General features: G+C 33.5%; 1 pseudogene; it reads right to left on the bottom strand.

The window, feature by feature from the left end:
* Positions 1 to 5,235: 5,235 nt before the first annotated feature.
* LOC132426270 (inositol polyphosphate 1-phosphatase pseudogene) overlaps positions 5,236 to 23,423 on the bottom strand; it is a 33,220-nt pseudogene continuing 15,032 nt past the window's right edge.

Raw genomic sequence — 23,423 nt, 5'->3', positions numbered from 1 at the left:
AGAATGAAAAATTGGGTGGCTATGCTGTCTGGTGGCATTATGGTATTTATAGGCACATGAGCTCCCTCTGGAAGAATGGATCAGTGTTTGTTAATTAAAAAGGAAGGAAGCAGCAAAGAGCTTATAACTGGCATTGTGAGAAGCACCATGGAAAAAGAGTGAAGAAGACGTGTGCAGTTGAATTATGCTTCCCTGTAATTAACAGGAACACAATTTAAAAAAATTAAAGAAGAGACTTAACGAGCTCACTTGTGTGTGTGTTTGTGTGTACCAGAAAGACACTTCTGAAAACAGGATAAAGTCTTATTAATGAAAGCTTGGTCCACATACAGCAACATAAGCATCTTCTGGAAGTTGGATAGACAGAAGAATCTCAGGCCTACCCAGAATTACTGAATTGGAATCCACATTTTAAAAAGATGCCAGGTGACTTTTATACAGTTCTAAAGTTTGAGAGTCACTGCTATAGAGGATGGGCTACAGGGAAGAGAAGATTGGAATTGAGAAAATGGAAGAGGAGTTATTTCAAAAGCACAGAAGCTTGATAATGATATCCAAAGGAAAACAGGAGCATTCCTGTTCCAAAGGGAGGTCTAAATTTAAGTATACATGAAACACAGTCTTTCCAAATTGAAGTCCATGTCAAGAATCCCATATTGCTCCACTCTGGTGGATTAAAATATTTATCATTCAGCATATTTCACCTTTTCTTCTCTTCCACTACCTACATGGATGAAAGGGTAGATACCATTAAAAGACTTACCTTACATCTCAAAGCTTCTGTTTTATTGTTGGTTATCATCCTCACATCTGTCCCTTCACTTTTGTCTTGATCATGCTATATTTTCAGCAATGGGATATTAGCAGACATTGAACAAGTAGAGAACTTCAATATGTTTGCATGTTGAGCATTGCTTCTTTTCCTTCTGCCATTTCCAAGAGAAGAACATGCACTGGGTGACCAGCTAGGATGAAAGAAATGAGAGACACATAATGGTGACCTGAACTAATTCTTTTCAAACACTGCAGCTACTCTTAGATATTTCTCATTTCTTACATACTTTCAGATCATTTGCCTCAATAACAATAGCAACAACAAAAACCTGTTGAACTTCTTAATGAATAGCACTAATTGCATTAATTTGAGAATATTGGAATTTTATATTGTTTTCCCACCCCAAAACATCTAATTTTATGTCTTTGGAAGATTTTACATTTTTTAATATATGCCATATAACATTCTTATAAAGCTTATTATGGGGCTTCCCTGGTGGCGCAGTGGTTGAGAGTCCGCCTGCCGATGCAGGGGACTCGGGTTCGTGCCCCGGTCCAGGAGGTCCCACATGCTGTGGAGTGGCTGGGCCCGTGAGCCATGGCCACTGAGCCTGCGTGTCCAGAGCCTGTGCTCCGCAATGGGAGAGGCCACAACAGTGAGAGGCCCGTGTACCGCAAAACAACAACAACAACAAACAGCTTATTATGAATATTTTACAACTTTACTGATACCATATATGGGATATTTTGCTTTCCTAAGTGTTTTGTTTTAATACAAATAGAGAAAAAGCAATTGGCATTTAAAAACTTCCTGTATTCACCTTGCTGAATTGGTTTTGTTTCTCTAGAGAACCATGATTAATATGAGGAAGGAATTTCCTTCCTAAATTTTCTATTCCTCTAAATATAAAGTATTTTTAAAATTCTCTCTCATGATTTGTTTGGCTCAGGAATTTGGAATGGGCTTAGCTAAGCCATTCCAGCTCAGGTTGTCTCACGTGGCTGGATCTGGAATAGCGGGTACCTACTGTACACTGCACTGGCTCTGGCTGATTGTCTCTCTCTCTTTGTGTAGTTCCAATGATTTTCCATGTGGTTGTTTCATGTGTGGTGCTTACAGAGAAGTCAGACTGTTCATACGAAAACTCAGGGCTCCAGTACAAGTAATCCACAGAGACAGGCATAAGTGCATAGCCACTTAGGATCTAGATCTGGAATGCAATTGTATCACTTCCACTATACACTACTATCAATAGCCACTAAGTATAGCACAGTTGCAGATGGACTAGAAAAGTGATCAATATAATCTACAGATATATAGAGAGTAAGCACTGGGGCTCTGAATATGTTGTTGGAAGAAAGAGTGACCATGGGTTCATTTGTACACAAAAGTTACTTAAAACCTGTTAGGCACATACATTGTTTTATCACTGTGGTTTGGAGTTTATAGATACCAAAAAAGAGGTATACCGTTTAATATTATCTTTTCTCAACTGTTGAATTCTCTTTTTTATACTCTCTCCTATAGAGCAAGATAGAAAATTACAGTCTCTAAGATGTTTTGCAAGCAGAGTTAAAATTCTGGTTCTTCTGCCAATGAGGGATATTTGCAGAAGATTTGGAAGACAGAATAGAAATTGAAAGTATTCTTAGATGAGAGCTGAAGACAGTTGCATGGGAACTATGTAGAATACAAGTTTGCAGTGGCTTCTGGAAAACATCCCCAAATCACTTGTGTGTTATAATGCGGGAAGAGCCAGCACTTCTGGATTTCCCAAGCTAATTCAGGACCCTTACTCTTCAGCCTACCAATTATTGCAAAAGCTTCTGATGCCCTGTATTAAACTCCTTATTGCTGGGAATATTAAAAATTTGTAGTTTTTCTGACAGAACTTTGGTCAAAGATGGAAACAACATACTTCAGAAAATGGTAGCATTTACCACTTATGAGGCTGTCAGTGGTATTTTCCAGTAAGACTTCTCAGACCAACCTGAAAGGCTTATTAGGGAGTACCCATTTAACCCATAATAAAACAACAATACCAAAAACATATAAAAAATAAATTTATCTGAATCTCTCAACATTTTTGTCTATGTTTTATCTACCTATCTAATAATACAACTTCCCTTACTTATATTCCTCTTACTTTTCCCCAAATGCCTCTCTTTGTCTAAATGAATATAGGTGTGAATTATCAGTTAAGTAAATTTTAATCTAGTTTTATATAATTAAGGCATATTTATTTCTCATTATATTAGTCTTGAAATATTTACATTTAATTTCCTGAATATGAAAGACATACACACAAAATATTTTTCTGTGAGGACAAACTATGCACCGTCTATAGATTCAAAATATACAATGGAGTATTAAAGGTTCTGAGAATCTTTCATCAAATATCACATGATAACTTTGAGTGGATGTCCCTAACAGTTTTTGATAAATAAATCCTGCTAAACTCTTCATCTTAGAAAAGGCTGACATAGAATGTTTGATCAGAGCTGTCAAGCATTCTAAATAATTAGCAGAACAGATTAATTTATTTTCAGATTTTTAACTACTTACACTGATGTCAACACTATCCAGTCATCACATAATCATTGTGCTGTGAAAATAAAGTCAAATGCATAATTAAATGTGTTGATTGGCAACCCTTAGAGTGAAAGGGGAGAAGTATTATAAGGATAAAGACCAGCTGCTTTCTCAGAAAGACAGATGAACAGAGAGAAAGAGCAAGAGGAGAGGAGGAGAGGGGGAGGGAGAGGGAGAGAGAGAGAAAGTGCGAGCGCACGTGCTCGCCAGAGAGAGAGAGAGAGAGAGAGAGAGAGAGAGAGAGAAGCAGGTCTGTTTATTGAACATGTGGCATTCTCAGGAGGAAACTAAAAACATATTCCAATATGCAAGTATTCTAATATGTGTAAGCATCCTAATAAAATTAACATTTATATTGTGTGTATAAAATGTTAATTTTATATCAAAGATGATTCCTGAGAACTCAATGAAGTCGTTAAAGTATTCAATTTCATAATCCTCTTCATAGTCTCACATTCTTAAAGACTTGCTTTTTAACTGCTCAAGATTCATTAGCTTGAAATTCTGCTACTCATTTTCATCAACGTTTGAATTCTCAATTGAGATGTGATATTTCACTCCTGCCACTATGTCAATCTGGAATCTTTTCAGAAATAAATTAAATGAAAATTTCAAAGCCTTACTGAATAAAATAATTTATGGTATATTAATTAGTCTCAAATTGACATTAAACTGTCTTTGTCTTTCGCAGATAATAATTATAACTAAGACTTCTTTGCCCAGGCTTTTAAAAATCAATATTATTTCTGTACTTCAAAACCAGAGCAAGAAGGAGGGATGTTAACAAAGTGTTACTGTATGGAATAAAATCTTATCTATGGAAGAAAAATTGTCAGTGTCCTTTGCTAATGTGATGTATCTAATAATAAATTAGTTTACTGTATTTAAATTCAGTGTTTTATCCCAAGAAATAATATTCTATGTTGGTGTTCAAAACTTTTCTCAAATGCCAATCTTACTTGGATAGTTAGTCTGATGGATCCTTTGTTGTTCTTTCTCCAAACTATTTTCTTTTCCCCCTAACTATACAGAAAAACTGTAGTTTTTCTACAATGTAGCACTGTCTGCACTTCAGAACTGTCAGGTAGGGCCATGTGACTGAGTTCTTGCCATTTGAAAGTGGATGCAAATTACATATACCAATTCTATGCCCTAAAATCTCTATGGAATACTCCATGCTTACCCTCTTCTTTCAGATAGATGATACCAGGCTAACCTTGAAGCCATGTACTAATAATGGCAGACTGAAGTATAAAAGACACCTTGTTCCCTGAATGACTATGTGGGGTAGAGTCTCCTTTTCCTCCTCCCCACCAACCACAACGGGCAGTGAGGCGAGTAACAAATGTTCATCATGCAGAGAACCTTGAAATTTCTTGTCTTATTGGGTAGAGTGGCTCTCATTAAATACCCTAGTACAGGTTCCTAATTAGAACACATGTAGACAGCAATTTTATATTACTATAAGTGGCAACAGTATACAGTTGATTGGTAATACTTAAAAAAATAAAACATTAATAATAATAATAGTAATAAATTTATGTGGGGCATTTACCCTTGCTTGAATTTATCAGAAGTTTATAAACAAGCAGGACACATCTTGATTTAATCAGCAGGAAAAATGAATTTTGGAGAAAATCAAAACTATTCCAAGATCACATTTTGCAATACAGAAAAAAATGTTATTAGAACTTAGTGATATATATATGCTCCTCAAAAGAGGAAGGTGAATGTTGACTATTCACCTTCAAAACAAGCACAAAACTACCTTCAAAAGATAGAGATGTGAAAAATAGTTTCACAGTTCAGTTTATAAGCATATGAGGACAAAGTTTATCTATGTAGTGTGCAGCTGCAGATTCAAGACTTTAGATGAGGAAGCTCAGAAATGTCTCTTGCTGCTTTCTTGATCTGTATGCAATTAGTCCTCCCTTATTGCCCCACTGATTTACTGCAGTGGCACCTTCATTTTCCATGTGGTACCAACTCCAGTTTCTGGATTCCGTTCCAAGAATTCTTTTAAGTTTACCATTCCCTCACCCATGGCCCTGAGTTTGACATTAACAGTACAAGACACTCACTTGAATGTGAAAAGATATATCTTTTCTGAAAATATATAAATGTTAGCAAGACCTTGGACAACTCAGGGCTCTTGTAAGCAGCCTTAGTTGCCGGGAATAGGCTATCTCCACATACAAGTGTTAGGTAGTTAGTCAGACATTAGCAGCAAGGAGGTGACGGTGGTGAAAAGAGGGGAATAATCAAGTCACACCCCAACCATCTGGGAACCCTCCCCTGACTCCACCCAGAACAGGCAAAACTATGGTCAGGTGGTGGGCAACTTTTCCTAATAAAGAGGGAGCACAGTAACACGAAGGAACTTCCCCGGGCTGCTCATGCCCAGACTAGACAGACGTATAAAACCTAGAGTAAACCCGAACTCATTATACCATCATTATAATAAAATCTGCATGTGGTTTTGCTCCCCCCCGCCCCATGGACTTTTCTTAGTGAAGCTAGGGTAAGGGCATGCACAATAATGAACTTGTTACATGACTCAGGACTGTGAATCAAATAATGACCCCCTGTCACTCACCCATGATCACACCCCACCTCCTCGCAGAATTCTCCTTATAAACACCCTTAAACCTGTACAGAAGGGCTGGTTTCACTTTGCAGAAGCAGCCCACTCTCCCTCTGAGATTACAACTATGCTTTAATAAACTTTGCTTTGTGCTTAAGCCCAAAGTGGTAGTCTGCAATTCTTTACTTGCTATCGTAAGGACCGAGATTGCTGGCCCAGGTCTTCTGTTGACCTCCTCAGTTGAAGCTATTTGACACAATGCACACCAACCCAGTAACAGAGGTGACAGTGAGATTTTGATAGTCTCCTTTTCACTTGTACTGATAGCTGAAAACCAGTGGGAGAATTCCACCTGAGAGCTGTGTTTTTGGTCAGTTGGCTCTGCATTTTATTACCATTTCTTTTAGAAATGGGGGCTGAAATACATGGATATTGGTCCCCATGTAAGAAGAGCTCCAGTAGTACTGTCCTTTCCAACTGAGAGTGCTTAGGTCTTGTGATACAAAGGCTGGTTGATGACAAACATCAGGGACACCCCTATTTGTATATCCAATTAAGACACCAATTAAGATGGTGACACACTGAAGTCCACAGGAGAAGATTCCTTGGTTGGATTTAACTATATATAGATCAACTTTCTCTGAGAACAACCTGAAGACTAGTAGAACAGCTCTTCTATAATTAAGATATAAAGAAAAAACCACATTGAAGGTAGGAGGGGCAGAGACTCAATGTAATCAGCATCCATATCCCAGGTGTGATGACCACATGCAGCAGGGGATACAACAAACACGGCAGTCCTCCCTAAGGAACAAGGGGTTTGAGCTTCACACTGGGCATCTTAGCCCTGGGGACCCACACCAGGAAGTTGAGCCCTCATAACAGCTGGCTTCGAAAACCAGTGGGGCTTATGCCCAGGAGAGCCAGAGGGCTATAGGAAACCAAGGCTCTACTCTTAAAGGGTACACATAAAATCTTACTCACTCTGAGTCCTGGCACAGAGGCATCTGGCACTCCAGCCAGTCTGCCAAGGTCACTCCAGCCAGCCCCTGGCCATGCCCACTCCAGTTCCAGCCACGCCAAGGCAACTTGCCCAGTGCACCCCAGGAAAAACCTGGCCTGCACCAACTCCAGATCCAGCTATCTAGCCAAGGCAGCCCTAGTTCAGTGTACTCCAGGACCCTCCAGCCTGTGTCTGCTGCGGTCCCAGTCCACCTGCCAAGCTACCCAGCACAGGCAATCTATATACGAAAGGCTCCTACATAAGGTCATGCTTTCAAGACCAAGAGAGGTAACCATTTTGCCTGATTTATAGAAAAAGAACACAGAAAGTCAAACAAAATAAGGAGCCAAATATATTCCAAATGAAATAAGATAAAACACCAGAAAAGAACAATAATGAAACAGAAGTAATTTATCTGATAAAGGGTTCAATGTGATGGTCATAAAAATGCTCACTGAACTCTGAAGAAGAATGAAGGAACACAGTGAGAATTTCAACAAGGAGTTAGAAAATATAAAAAAGAACCAATCAGGTCTGAAGAATATAATAACTAAAATAAAAGTACATGCAGGGAATAAAAAAAAGATTAGATGATACAGAAGAATGCATAAGTGATCTGGAAGACAGAATTGTGGAAATCAACCAATTGTAATAGCAAAATGAAAAAAGAACTAAAAATATATATAGTTTAAGGGACCTCTGAAAAAACATCAAGCATACTAACATTTTAATTTTAGGGGTCCTAGAAGGTGAAAAGAGAGAGAGAAATGGGCAGAAATTTATTTGAAGAAATAATGGCCGAAAACTTCCCTAACCTGGGGAAGAAAACAGATATCTAGGAAGTACAGAGGCCCAAACAAGATGAATCTAAAGAGATTCACACCAAGATATATAATTAAAATGACAAAAGTTAAAATTAGGAGAGAATTTTAAAGGCAGCAAGGAAACAAACAAACAAACAAAAAAGCTAGTCACATACAAGGGAACTCCCATAAGACTATCAGCTGATTTTTCAGCAGAACTTTTCAGGCCAGAAGGGAGTGGCATAATATATTTAAAGTGCTGAAAGGACAAAACAAAACCTTACAACCAAGAATACTCTACCCAGCAAAGTTATCACTCATCACTGAAGGAGAGGTAGAGTTTCCCAGGAAAGCAAAAGCTAAAGAATTCATCATCACTAAACCACTCTTACAAGAAATGTTAAAGAAACTTATTTGAGCAGAATAGAAAAGGTCATAACTAGAAACAATACATAAAAGGAAAAATCTCACTGGTAAAGGCAAATATATAGTAAAGGAAGTGAATCAGCCACTTAAAAAGCTAGTATGAACGTTAAAAGAATAAATTTGTAAAATTAACTGTAACTACAATAAGTAGTTAAGGTACACGCAAAGTTAAAAGCTGTAAAATATGACTTCAGAAACATAAAACAAAACATGGATGGAAGGAGTAAAAGTGTAGTACTTTTACAATGCATTTGAACTTAAGTGATTATCAGCTTAAAATAAACTTCTATATATACAGGTGATATATATGAACTTCATGGTAACCAAAGCAAAAACCTATAATAGATACACAAAAAAATAAAAAGAAAGAAAACCAAATATAACACTAAAGAAAATCATCAAACCACAAAGGAAGATAATAAAAGAAGAAAGGAACAGACAAGAAACACAAAACCAGAAAACAATGAACAAAATGGCAATAGGTACATACCTATCGGTAATCACTTTAAATGTAAATAGATTAAATGTGCCAATCAAAAGACACAGGATGGCTGAATGGATTTAAAAAAGAAAAAAAAAATAGAAGATCTATATGCTGCCTACAAGAGACTGACTTCAGATCTAAAGATACACAAAGGCTGAAAGTGAAAGGATGAAAAAGTTCATGAAAATGGAAGCAGAAAGAATGCTAGGGTAGCAATACTCATAACAAGCAAAATAGATTTTACAAGAAACACTGTAACAAAAATACAAAAAAGGACACTACATAATGATAAAGCAGTCAATCCAAGAAGAGACTATAATATTTGTAAATATTTACGCACTCAACATAGAAGCCCCTAAGTATATAAAGCAAATACTGACAGACATAAAGGGAGAACTTGACAGTAATACAGTAATAGTAGTGTACTTTAATACCTCACTTACATCAATGGATAGATTAACCAAGCCAAAAAAAAAAAAAAATCAATAAGGAAACACTGGCCTTAAACAATACCTTAGACAAGATAAAATTAATAGATATATATAGAACATTTCATTGCCAAACTGGAAAACACACATTCTTTTCAAGTGGACATAAAACATTTTCCAGGATAGATCACATGTTAGGCTACAATACAAGTCTCAAAAAATTTAAGAAAACTGAAATCACATCAAGCATCTTTTCGAACTGCAACAGTATGAAACTAGAATTAATTACACAAAACTGGAAAATACACTACTATGTTGAGATTAAACAACATGCTAAACAACCAATGGGTCAATTAAGAAATCAAAGAAATTAAAAAACCTGAGACAAATGAAAAGGGAAACACAATTTCCCAAAATCTCTGGTACACAGCAAAAGCAATTATAAGACAGAAGTTCACAGCAATATAGATCTATCTCAAGAAACAAGAAAAATCTCAAATAAGCAATCTAACTTTATACCTAAAGCAACTAGAAAACAAAGAAAAGTACAAATTTAGTAGAAAGAAGGATATAATAAATATCAGAATGGAAACAATGAAACAGAGACTAAATAAATATGTGTGTGTGTGTGTGTGTGTGTGTGTGTGTGTGTGTGTATGATTAAAGAAACTGGGAGCTGGTTCTTTGAAGATAAACAAAACTTACAAATCTTTAGCCAGACTTACCAAGAAAAAAAAGAGAAGGCCCAAATAAATGAAATCAGAAATGAAAGAGGAGTACCACCAATACCACAGAAACACAATCATAAGCAATTACTACAGACAATTATCCACAAGTTGGACCACCCAGAAGAAATGAATAAATTCCTAGAGACATATATTCTTCCAAGAGTGAATCAGAAAGACATAAAAAATCTGAACAGACTGATTATTAGTAATGAAATTAAAACATTAATCAGAAAACTTCCAACAAGCAGAAGTCCAGGACCAGATGGTTTCATAGGGGATGTCTACAAAATATTTAAAGGGGAATTAATATCTACCCATCTCAAATTATTCCAAAAATAGAAGAGGAAGAAACACTACCATGAGGTTAGCATTACCCTGACACCAAAAATAGGAAAAGATACTACAAAAATTACAGTCCAATATTGCTGATGCACATAAGATGCAGAAATCCTCAACAAAATTTTAGCAAATGAAATTCAACAATACATTGAAAGGATCATACAGCCTGATTAATTGGGACTTATTCCAGGGATGCAGGGATAGCTCAATATCCACAAGTCAATCAATGGGATACACTACATTAACAAAATCAAGGATAAAAACCACACAATCATAACAATAAATGCAGAAAAAAACAGCTGACAAAACTCAATATATGTTTATGACAAAAACTCTCAACAAAGTGAGTACAGAGGGAATGTACCTCAACATAATAAAGGCCATATATGACAAACCCACAGATAACATCATACTCATTGGAAAATAGCTGAAAGCTTTTCCTCCAAGATCAGGAACAAGACAAGGATGCCCACTCTTCCCACTTTTATTCAACATAGTATTGGTGGTACCAGCCACAGCAGTCAGACAAGAAAAGAAATAGAAGGCATCCGAATTTCAAGGGAAGAAGAAAAACTATCACTATTTGCAGATGACATGATACTATATATAGAAAGCCCTAAAGACTTCACCAAAAAACTATTAGAACTAATATATGAATTCAGTAAAGTTGCATGATACAAGAAGAATATACAGAATTCTGTTCCTTTTCTATACACTATTAATAAACTATGAGAAAAAGAAATTAAGAAAACAATCCCATTTACAATTGCATCAAAAAAACCTGAAATGCCTAGGAATAAATCTAACCAAGCAGGTGAAACCTATACACTAAAAACTATGAAATACTGATGGAAGAAATTGAGGATGACACAAATAAATGGAACATGAATTGGAAGAGTTAATATAGTTAAAATGTCCTGAATTGGAAGAGTTAATATAGTTAAAATGTCCATACTACACAAAGCAGTCTACAGATTCCATACAATTCCTATTAAAATACCTATGACATTTTCACAAAACTAGAACAAACAATCCTAAAAGTTGTATCAAATCACAAAACACCCCCAGATAGTCAAAGCAATCTTGAGCAAGAAGAATAGAGCTAGAGGAATCACACTCCTTGATTTCAAACTAGTCTAAAGCTATAGAATCAAAACTGTATGGTACTGGCACAGAAACAGACACATAGGTCAATGGAATAGAATAGACAGCCCAGAAATAAACCCATGCTTAATTAATGTATGAGAAAGAAATCAAGAATATACAATGGGGAAAAGGCAGTCTCCACAATAATTCATGTTGGGAAAACTGGACAGCTACATGTAGAAGAATGAAACTAGACAATACTCTTACACCATATACAAAATAAACTCAAGTGGATTAAATACTTAATGTAAGACTTGAAACTATAAAACTCCTAGAATAAAACATAGGCTGTATGCTTTTGAACATCAGTCTTTATAACATTTTTTTGGACCTGTCTCCTCAGGCAAGGGCAACAAAAACAAAAACAAAAACAAACAAATGGGCCCTAATGAAACTAAAATGCTTTTGCACAGTGAAGGAAACCATCAGCAAAATGCAAGACAACCTACTGAATGGGAGAAGATATTTACAAATAATATATCTGATAAGGGCTCAATATCCAAAATATAAGAACTCATACAACTCATTATCAAAAAAAATCTGATTCACAAATGGGCAGAGGATCAAAATAGACATTTTTCTAAAGAAGACATACAGATGGCCAACAGACACATGAAAGGATGCTCAGCATCACTAATCATCAGGGAAATGCAAATCAAAACCAGTAATGAGATTTCACCTTACACCTGGTAGAATGACTATCATCAAAAAGACAAGAAATAACAGATGTAGGAAAAGATATAGAGAAAAGGTCTTGTACTGTTGGTCAATTGATACAGCCACTATGGATAACAGTGTGGTGATCCCTCAACAAATGAAAAATAGAACTACCATACAATCCAGCAATTCAAATTCTGGGTATTTATGCAAAGAAAAGGAAAACACTAATTCAAAAAGATACATGCACCCCAGTGTTAACTGCAGCACTATTTACAACAGCCAAGGAATGAAAACAACTTGTGTCTATTGACAGATTAATGGGTAAAGATGTGGTATATACACACAATGAAATATTACTCAGCCATAAAAAAGAATGAAATCTTGACATTTGCAACAACACAGATGGACCTACAAGGTATTATGCAACATGCAATAAGTAAGACAGAGAAAAAGAAATAGCATTTGATCTCACTTATATGTGGAATCTAAAAAAACAAAACAAATGAACAAACAAAACAGTAACACTCATAGATACAGAGAACAAAATGGTGGTTAGCAGAGGGGAAAGGGGTGGGGATATCAGCAAACCAGGTGAAGGGGATTAAGAGGTCAAACCCCAGTTATAATAAATAAGTCATGGGGCTGTTATGAATAGCATAGAAAATGAGTTAATAATATTGTAAGAACCTTGTATGGTGACAGATGGTAACTAGACTTATGGTGATCATTTCCTAATGCATAAAAATATTGAATCACTATGTTGTACACTTGAAATTAATATTGTAAGTTAAATATATTTCCATTAAAAAAAGAAACTAAAGTATGATTTTACTTCCTCATTTTTTGTTTCATTGTAGATTCAAAAGCCAGCAAAAATACATAACGCAGAAGAGAGGAAATAAAAAATTATTATGCAAAGAAGTATATAGTAACATTAATCATTAGCCATATTATTGTAAAATTCATCAGTGTGTATACATTTAGACTTAACAGAAATGGTTAATGTCAGGTTAAGTGCTATCACTTAATAGTTATTAAGCGATACTGGGAAATAGTATTACTGTGATTAAAAGGATCATAAAACAAACTGTAATTATGAAATTTAACTTGGCAAATTAGATAAAACTATATTGTTGGAAATAGTAACTCTTACTACTATTTTGTATGAAAAACATGAATTGCCAGAGTTATTGATGTATTTTAGAAAATATAAATCTTTCTAGGGCTAGGAACATAAAACAACCCAAAGCACACTGGAAAATTATATTTTGGGAAGTTAAATTTCACTCATATAACAAAAGCCTTTGAAAGTTAATGTGAAGAAGTTTTTACTTCCTTTTGAAGGCAATAAGGAAACAGAATCATTTCAAAGAATATCTGAAATACTCACTTAAAAAAATGAAAAATAATTTCTGCATGTGGGTGATTAATACACTGAACCCGTAAGGAAAATGGGAAGTTATGTCCTTTAAAAGAATAGTATAGTAATCTCAATCTGACTTAGGTGAAGTTAAAAAATTCAGGGTAACTGAATACTAATAGTAAATAGTGTATGCATTTCTGCCACACGTGCCATTTATTAATTCATCAAATACTTGAGTAGTTACTTTGTTCCAGAAAATGTACTATGTGTTGGAGAGATAGTGAGGAGACAGCATTCCCCTGCTCCAAATATGCTTACAGAAAAGGGGAAAAATAATATCTTGAATATCACTGTATTGACATCGGGAAATGTTCAGTAAAGTAGCTATGAATAAGTACTATACTTGAGTAGCTTTCTTGTGTGATTAATTACAATAACTAATTTGGCCAAAGATATAGAATTTTCCACGAATCATAGAGGCTATTTGCGATGTAGGCTTTTCCTAGAAATGCAAAGGACTTGGAAACTCTAGTTACCATATATCCTGTAATAGGGAAGTATTTGTACATCCTAGGAAAAAAAATGCTAACTCTCCAATGGTGCAGGAGGAGGGAAAACATCCCTCAAATAATAATGATAACAGCAATAACCAATATTAATACTCAATCATTAAGGATGCTATAAAATGGTGGTCCTCAAACTATTTGCTCTTGGTAACTCTTTACAATCTTGGAAAATATTGAGAGTCTAAAGAATATTATTTATATGTTAGATCTATTAAAATCTACAATACTAGAAATTAAATTAAAAATATTAATTCAATTAAAATAACAATAATAAATCCACTGCATAAATAGCATACTCTATTAAAAATAATTACACTTTCCAAAAACAATAGTGAAAGAGTGACATTGTTTTACATTTCAGCAAGTTTCCTTAATAACTGGTGTAATGAATAAATGGCATAGAGATTCATGTATTCTTGCATTCAGTCTGTAAGCAATATCACTAGTCCTGAAGCCTTCTGAAACACCCACTGTACACTCATGAGGGAATGCGAGTGAAAAAGGAATTATCGTGACAGTAGTTTCAACATCTGATGTCCCTGTAAGGTTCTTGGGAGTTCAAGCTGAGAGCCTTCTATAATAATATCATGAAAGGGAACATGAAGCTCAATAGATTGGTTAACTGTTTTGTAGCCTAGATAGAGACAGAAAAGATGACTATATTTAGAAGTAGTCAATGCCATTTGATATCTTGGACAACTCATGCTACTTGTCACTATAGTCTCAGAATTCTATGCTTAATATTGACATCTTTCCTCTGTGGTCTGAAGTGAGGGCATGATTCACTATCTCATCCAGGAATTCTCTTCAAGAACCTTCCCTACATTGATGGACATGGTTAAATATCAGTTTGATTACCACACTGTAGCCTATTTTTTTCTTATAGAGATAATTAAGATTATAATGGCAGGATTTTAGGCTTGGCAAAATGACTAGCTGAACTATAACCCACCCCAAGTTTCTTACAGCTCTGGATATATAGTGAGTAAAGATTTTGTAAAAAGTATCCTCTAAAGTATCCTCCCCCAAAACATTATCTTATTAAAACTGAAATTAATTATTCTTGAAACTCTTGCCTCTCATTTTCATTGAATTATTAGTGAAAATTATGCAAACACAGTATATAATATAGTTATCTACCATTCAGTTATCTTTCAACCATGCTAATTAATGATTACCTTAATAGAGTGGATATTGTTTCAGTATTATATATTTTTATATTTGTATATGCCTACTAATGTAAGTTAACTTTGTTAAGTATACTGTTTAAGTAAAAAAGATCAATCTGTTGATGAAGACAATAAATCAAGGATAAAGCAGGATTTGGTACTGTACCGATTGTAATTAAAATATTTAGCTGACCAAGTACAACTGCTGTTTACATTTCGATAAAAGTATTTTGCAATCACGTTAATCAGAAGGATGTCTGACACCTCTGGACTGGCAGAAGTTGAATATTTGAGACAAATTGTTCTTAGAAACAATAATATGAATAAAAACTTCTTACTGATATATGAGGACAATTAAGCCTATTTTAAATAATTTCATTAATAATATAAAATGACTTCTGTTCATTCCTTTCCTACTATATCATTAAATATTATTGAGTTAGGTCCTGACATTTCATTCAGAATTATGTTTCTGGCATTTAAGTATTCAGCTCTAAATGTTAAGGATGTCAATTATATAAGCATCCATCTTTTTCACTGTCGTTTCCCATCAAACATTAATGGTAGAAGCCTTAATTCATTTCAACTAGTCTCAAATATCTGCCCTGAAGAAGGCTGATACTCTACAAGTGCTCTAACAACCTCTGCTAAGTAATTACCCTTAAAAATATCTCAGTAAATTCAACTCACTCCCAGAGGCATTTTAAATTATATGTCGTTAAAATGCAATGCTTTCTCAAATAACAAGGTCATGCCAAAAGGCAAAACTATACTCTATTTTTATCTGAGACATATCCACTCCAATAAAAATGTTACAACTTACACTTCAAACCCGGGAAAATGGGTTGTGCTTATCTGAGAGACGTAGTAATCAAGGCAAATTGTTATATACACCAACAATAAATCAGTACCATGGTCGCATTCTGTGTGATAAAATGGTCTATTTGTGGGAAGAGTAGGATACTACATGTTTTGATAAAATTTGGGGCAAAAATATACTCATAAAATTGCACGTTAAGCTGTCTCTAGCTAGCATTCCCTCCTGGCACTTCAAGTCTCCTTCTTCTTCTGGATAGATATTTTCTAAGTTTGAAAACTTGAAGTTACATGAAATTTCAACTCCATGTTTAAATGAATACATAAATGAAGGAAGCCTTGCAAGGCAAACTGACTGTTATATTTTTTTGCCCCTCTTAGTACAAGAACAAATACATAAAAATTTAGAAAAAAATATAAAATCCAAAAAGAGTTATGAAGAAAAGTAACCTAATTCCATTCTTACTCTACAGAACAGAAACAATTTTCTAAATAAAACTATTTTAATAATCTGGGAATAATTATGGACTAAATATGTTTTCTAAATTATGACAGTCAGGATACTGACTAAATAGAGTCGATTTTATTATCTCCCTCAGTTCAATCCACTAGGAAAACTAAATGATATCATGTCTATGGAAGTTGTAACTTATAAGATGACTGAAACATACTAAGCTTAATGTTTATTTCCATAAGAATTTGATTCTGAATTTTAAAAAGAAAAATATATAATATGTAAAATAAGACATTCATTTTCTGATCTATTGTAAACATGAAAATAGTGTACACAAATGATGGTTTTAATCTAAATGAATTTTTAAATGTTTATCTACTATCAAGTCTTACTTGAGTAAACCACTTCTAATCTCTTCAGCAAATAAATATTCTTAATAAATTTGAAATAAAGTAATAGCCATCTCACACAAACTCATCCAGAGAAAAGAAAAAGGTGGAATTCCACTTCTGAAGACATTTGAGCAAAATGAACTAGACAGCAAAACATAAAAGGGACATCAAAAGAAAGGAAAATTAGAAATCAATCTTGCTCATGGGTCTAGATGAAAAGTCTTAAAATATTATACATCAATACAGAAAAACATAAAACACCAATCAAATGAAGATTATTATAGAAGTTGAAGTTTTTTGGGTTTTTTCCCCTAATCTGTTTCATCACATAATAAGAAATGAAAGAAAAATCATATGCTCATTTTTAGACATGCTGGAGAGCATTTTATAAAATAAAATACCAAGTCATAATAATATTAAAAAGTAGGATAAAAAAACTTTTACATATATGTTTAGAATATTAATAACAGGCTTAGAGAAGACATCCTACCCTTAATTAATTATTGAAAGGTTTCTTTACCTAAAATTAGGAACGGGATAAAGGCCACTATAACCACTTCTATTTGGCATTACACAGGAGACCACAAAAAAACAGTAAGAAAATTACAAGAAGGGAGTTGGAGGGTGGGCAAAATAGATGAAGGGGATCAAGTGTATGGTGATGGATGGTAAGTAGACTTTTGGTGATAATCACTTTGTAATGAACACAGATGTTGAATCATAATGTTGTGCCCCTAAAATATTGTAATGTTATATACCAATTTTACCTCAATAAAAAAAAAGAAAGAATAGGCATCAGTATTCAGAAAGAGGAAATAAGTCCATTACTAGTCACAGATAACATGACTATATATGAAGAAAATCTAAAATTATCTAGAGAAAACAGTAACAATAAGTGAATCTATCAAGATCACAGATACAAATCAATATAAATAACTGTAATTTCTATATACCATCAATGAACAATTGAAAAATAAAATTAATACATGCTTTACAGGAACACTAAAAAAAAACGCATCAAATTCTTAGGAATACATATAACAAAAGATGTACAAAACTTCCATAATGTAAAACATAAAACATTGCTTAAGAAAATGGAAAAATGTTCTAAATAAATGTATAAACATGTAATTTTAATGGACTGGAAAACTAAACATTGTAAGGAAAGGTTTTATGAATGTTGGCACCAATGATATTTTGGTTTGAATATTTTGATGTTGTTGGATGTGGGCTGCCTTGTACACTGTAGATATTAAGCAGCATTCTTGGCCTCAATCTCATTAGATGCAGTAGCATCCCCCAGTTGTGACAACCAAAGATGTCTCTAGACATTGAAAAATATAACTTTGTGGTCAAAATCTCTTCCATATTGGAACTATTATTGTAAAGGTTTTCATTTCCTTAGATTGATTTATAGATTCAATGCAATCCCAGTCAAGATCATGTATGTATTCATGTGTGTTTGTAAATTCATAATCTGATCATAAACTCTGTATGGCAAGACAAAGGGCCAAGAATAGCCAAGGCAAGACTGAGAGAAAACAAGTTTGCACTACCAAATATCAATACATGTTATAAAGTTATAACAATTAAAGTAGTATTACTTTGTCAAAAGGCAGATCAATCAAAGGACTAGCATTTACTGTCCAGATAACCCCACGTATATGGTCATCTGACTTGTGATAAAGATGACACTAACTCTGAAATTGAAAAAGAATGATCTTCCTGAAATAATGGTTTTGGACAAGTGAATGCCCATAAGAAAAAAAAAATGAGTGGCAGTAACAAAATCACTTTCAGATATACTGTATATCTAAACATGGAAGGCAAATCAATTAAAATCACTGAATAAAATATAGGAGACTATTTTTATGTCCTTGGTTAGGCAAATATTTCTTAAAAAGGACATGGAGGTGGAGAACAATAAATTTGGTTATATTAAGAAACTGTGTTCACCAAAAGACACAATTAAGAGAGTAAAAAGACCAAACAAAGAGTGCATGGGTGTATTTTCAATATCTACATCCAACAAAAATTCATATCTAGAATACAAAAGCAAATGAGAGACAACTCAACAGGAAACAAAAATAGGCACCTCAGAAATTACCCAATAAACGTGAAACAGTACTCAACTTAGTCATCAGGAAAACAGAAGTTAAAATCAAAATGAAATACTTTTACACACCATGAGAATGGCTAAAAAAATTTTTAAAGACAAAAAATTCAAGTGTTGGTTATAATGTGGAACAAAGGAATCCTTATGCACATTTGGTGAAAGTGTAATTTTTATAACTAATCTGGAACACTTCTTGGCAAGGTCTATTGAGCTTAATATATGAAAATTATTTAACCAGCAATTGAATTCCTTGTTATAATCCAAGAGACCTTTTTATAGATGTTTGCCATGATATAGGAACAAAAAATATCAATAGCTACTCTTATTGTAGGAAGCACAAAAGGGAAACAACTCAAATGTTTATCAATGGAAAAATACATGTAGTATATTTTATATAATGAATCTTTACATGACAATGAAAATGAACAATTATATACACATGTAACAAGGTAGATGAAACTCATAATATGAAAAAATGGAAACTAGATAAAGTAAAAGCTGTACATACTTTCTTTGATATAAAATTCAAAACTCAAGCAAAATCTTTGTGTTAAAAGTCAGCATAGTGGATACTCTCTTGGAACAAGTGGTGACTGGAAGGGGTACTTGGAGTACTTCTGGGATGCTGTAAATTGTAGTTCTTAATTTGAGTGCTGTGCGAGTAATTAATCTGTGCTCTTGTGATTTGTGCACTTCTTTACGAAGTACCTCTAAAGCCAGCTTATAAAATGTGAAATACAGATTAGGAAAGAAAAAATTAATAAATTAATGTACACCTTTAAATTGAGAAAAGTGATAGAAATGGATCTAGTAAGAAATAAATTTATCTGACTTTGTAAGCGTTTGAAGGTAGAATTGAACAGCTGGACAGCAAGGACTATGAAACTGTTGCATTAGGTCACTTGCCAGCTCATGTCCTCAATCTATGGTGGTTCCTATATTCCAATGTTACATGCATTTTCAGCCCTTCACCTGGCTCAACCAGGAATAGCAAATATTCCCTTGAGAAAAACAGCCTCAAACACTGGCTTTCATTTCTGGATTCTGTCTTCTTTTGAATCTTGGCCCAGTGATAATTAATAGTTACGTCTATATAATGTCTTCAATATGTGTGTGCTTGCATGTGCACACACTATGACACACACACACAAGGCATCGTTTGACATTTTATAACACTTCCATCAAACCAACATATGTTAGACAAAGACTATTTTAAAGGGAAATGTGTCAAATATGTCAATATATAACATACATGGTAAGTAAACCTATGTGAAAGAATGAAAAGACATTTCTCTGAAGTAAAAAACAGGTAGAATTCAGGTAAAATATTATGGAGACATGAGTTATAATAATTTACTGACAAATGAACCAAGTATACTATAAAAGGAAGAAATTTACTTGTTCAGGTGTGTTGGATCTCTGGCACAATGATGCCATTTGTAAATTTAGAAGTACAGAAAGTTGAATAAAGTATTATATTTACTTTAAATTGACTAATGTATAAATAACTTTTGAAAAGTATAAATTTTTAACTCTTTCATCCACATAATTCTGGGGATACCTTCATGGTAAAAATTCAAACAGCTATGTCCATATTTATCCTTTGTTTTAGCATAACATTTTTAATCAATTGCCTTAGCTTGGCCAACCAGACACACATACACATACACAGACACACAACTCTTATATGTTAATCTTCACTGACTTCATCTTCATGAAGGAGGGCAAGAGCTCATGAAACTAAAATTACGTTAAATCCACACACTAATAATTTTAATTCCACATAAATTTTAAATCATCTACTGATATCATTATTGGCAAAAGAATGCAAGTAATGCATAACTACTGTAAGAGCCAGTTACAAATACATACTTATTTACATATACATGTATATATAGGCATATATAAAAGTATATTAAACTAATACGTATATATGTAAATGCACAAATATGAATATATTTTCAAATTTGTACCACACATTAAAATACTGTGTGTGATAAGCTTTTTCAGTACTCTAAATTTTGACTGGTTTGACCTATCTTTTGAAATTCTGCTCAAAAGAGTATAACCAAGAAAAACAGAATGATCAATAAATCAATATACAGCCCATAACAAGTCATTATTGACAGTATTATCATCTTTCACAAAATACATGTATTAAAATTCACATGCTATATTTTTTACTTGAAAAACTAAACATGGATCTTCTGCCATGGGAATCAATATGATTTTTATCTATGTATGTTTTCAGGATTTTCCTTTCCTTATATAAAGCCAAATACCTTAAAATCTGTAGTTAAAATACAACTGAAACAGGCATAAATAATTGTCATATACTCTTCTTTGTTGCCATTTAATCCTTAGGATTAAATAATTAATTGATGAAAGTATGCTTACTGAAAAAGCACTAAGTATGTACTTTGTACAGGCATTTAAATCACTCTGACTTCTCATTAATCAACTTTTGGAAGCAAAATGATTTATGCAGAATGTTTTGAATTATAATAATGCAGACCTAGGAAATCCAGATAATGGTATGTCTCCTAATTATAACACTACTTCAACTACCCAAGGCAATGTGTTCCCCCTTCAGCTGCAAGTGGGCTTACACAGTTAAGGCATCATCTTAATAATTTTAATATAACATCTGAATAATGTCATAAAATGGTGGTGCTAGGAGTGAGTCTCTCCCGAAGTTAATTTTGGCCTAATAGACTTGACCCATGATTATACATGGACTGAATTTGTCATATCTCATTTTAATAAATATTCTAGAAAAATAATATACTATATTTTAGAATAGATGCCAAAGTCTTTAAAGGCATACCAATCCAATCCATTAAAAAGTGTAGTGACTTTTGAGAAAACTTCTTACATTTTAAATAATTACAATTATTTCATCCTTAATAACTTTTCTTACCTATCTACTCCATAACCATCCTTAACTTTAATTTTATTTAATACTTCTTAAAATAGCTCCTTCAAAACCAACAATGAATTATTTTATAGAATTTAATAATAGTCTGAACACTCAATACTTATGACATAGATTTTAGAATCAGAAAGACTTGGTTTCAAATGCTTTCTTATAAACCATGTACTATTCAAGGTAAGGGTGGTAATTTCATGTCTTTGAGCTTCATGTTCTTCATCTTAAAAATGGGAATAATAATAAAATCCAATTAACATCGTTGCTAAATGAATTTGTTGAGAAACAGCTTGGTGGTTGGCAGAGAAACAGCATTCAAAAAATGATTTATTACCTTTATTAAGGATGATTATTAGCAGTACACTCAAAAGCTAGAAGGATTATTCTGGAGAGAATACTCTTTTAAACAAAACTGTTTCCTAGTCTAATGATTTGGCTGGATTTTCAGAAAGTGTACTAAAATTCTTATATATAAAACTCTGAGCAATCTTTTATCATTCAGTTTTCAAATGTGAACTAACATTGTGTTAGCTACTAAATTTTAATAATTTTAAGGCAAAGTCACATGACAAAATTCATTCTTATTGCTTCTTCTGTAAATTAAATTACATTTTTATTATGGAAATGACAGTGTTAAAATATTTGAAAAATCTTCTTTTAGAAATATGCAAAAAAGACAACTGTTATATAATCCCCAAATGCCAAGTATTGCCATTCTGTTTTTTCGTTTTCTTCTCCTTTCTTTGCACATATTCACTTACAGATTTATACAAAGACATTAGAAATGGATTTTATGAGGTATTTGAAATAAAGATTGGAGACAGACTGAATTCCTCAAAGTCAGACAGAAGAAGTTAATGACAACAAAAGGTGGGACACTGGGTGCTTTGTGGTATCACACATACAGCAACTAAGCAGTGCATACCTAGGAAGAAAAATTCGTCTTTTTTAGTCATCATGCCATACTCAGAGTTGTGAATTAAACAAAATAATTGAGAAATAAGGAAGCCAGATAATACAGAAATGCAAGTGTCTTGGGATAACAAGAGGCTCAAAATCAAATGCATAGTGTTAGAAGGAAGGAGCAGCTGAAGAAAAACAAAAATAACTTCAAATATTCAATTCTACAGGACTTGGAAACAAAAAGGATGTAGGAAGAAAGAGTGAGAGAGTTTGAGTCGGAATGTTGTTTATACTACCTCAGTATAAATACCCGTATTAGAAAATTGCAGAAAGAATAATTTTTAGGTTTCTTTAAACATATTTTCGTATCATTAAATTAAAATTTTAGGGGTTATTTTTCTCCTCACTTCCATCTTGGTAGTAACTACTGCAAAGATAGTCCAGTAAATTACCCTTCTGTATACTCTCTTCTCCCCAAGGTAATGATGATGATGATAACAAAAGTAAACACTTGAAGATATAAATCAAATACAACTTATATATTCCATACTTTGAGTTACCTCATCTCAAAAAAAATATAGAAAGGGGAGGGCACTGGAGGTTGGGGAGCATGCTTCTCAGGGCCTGAGAATTTATCTAGATTCATATCCATAAATTTCATCAACATGTCAACAGCTACAGGTCCTTTAAAAATCATGTAATGTCTTTGACTCTTGTTTGTGTCCTCTACAAAATTAAATAATAAAA

Source organism: Delphinus delphis, chromosome 5 (genome assembly GCF_949987515.2).
Source record: "Delphinus delphis chromosome 5, mDelDel1.2, whole genome shotgun sequence".
NCBI lineage: Eukaryota > Metazoa > Chordata > Mammalia > Artiodactyla > Delphinidae > Delphinus > Delphinus delphis.
The sequence above is the reverse complement of the archived record's forward strand: the minus strand, read 5'-3'. Positions and strand labels throughout refer to the sequence as shown.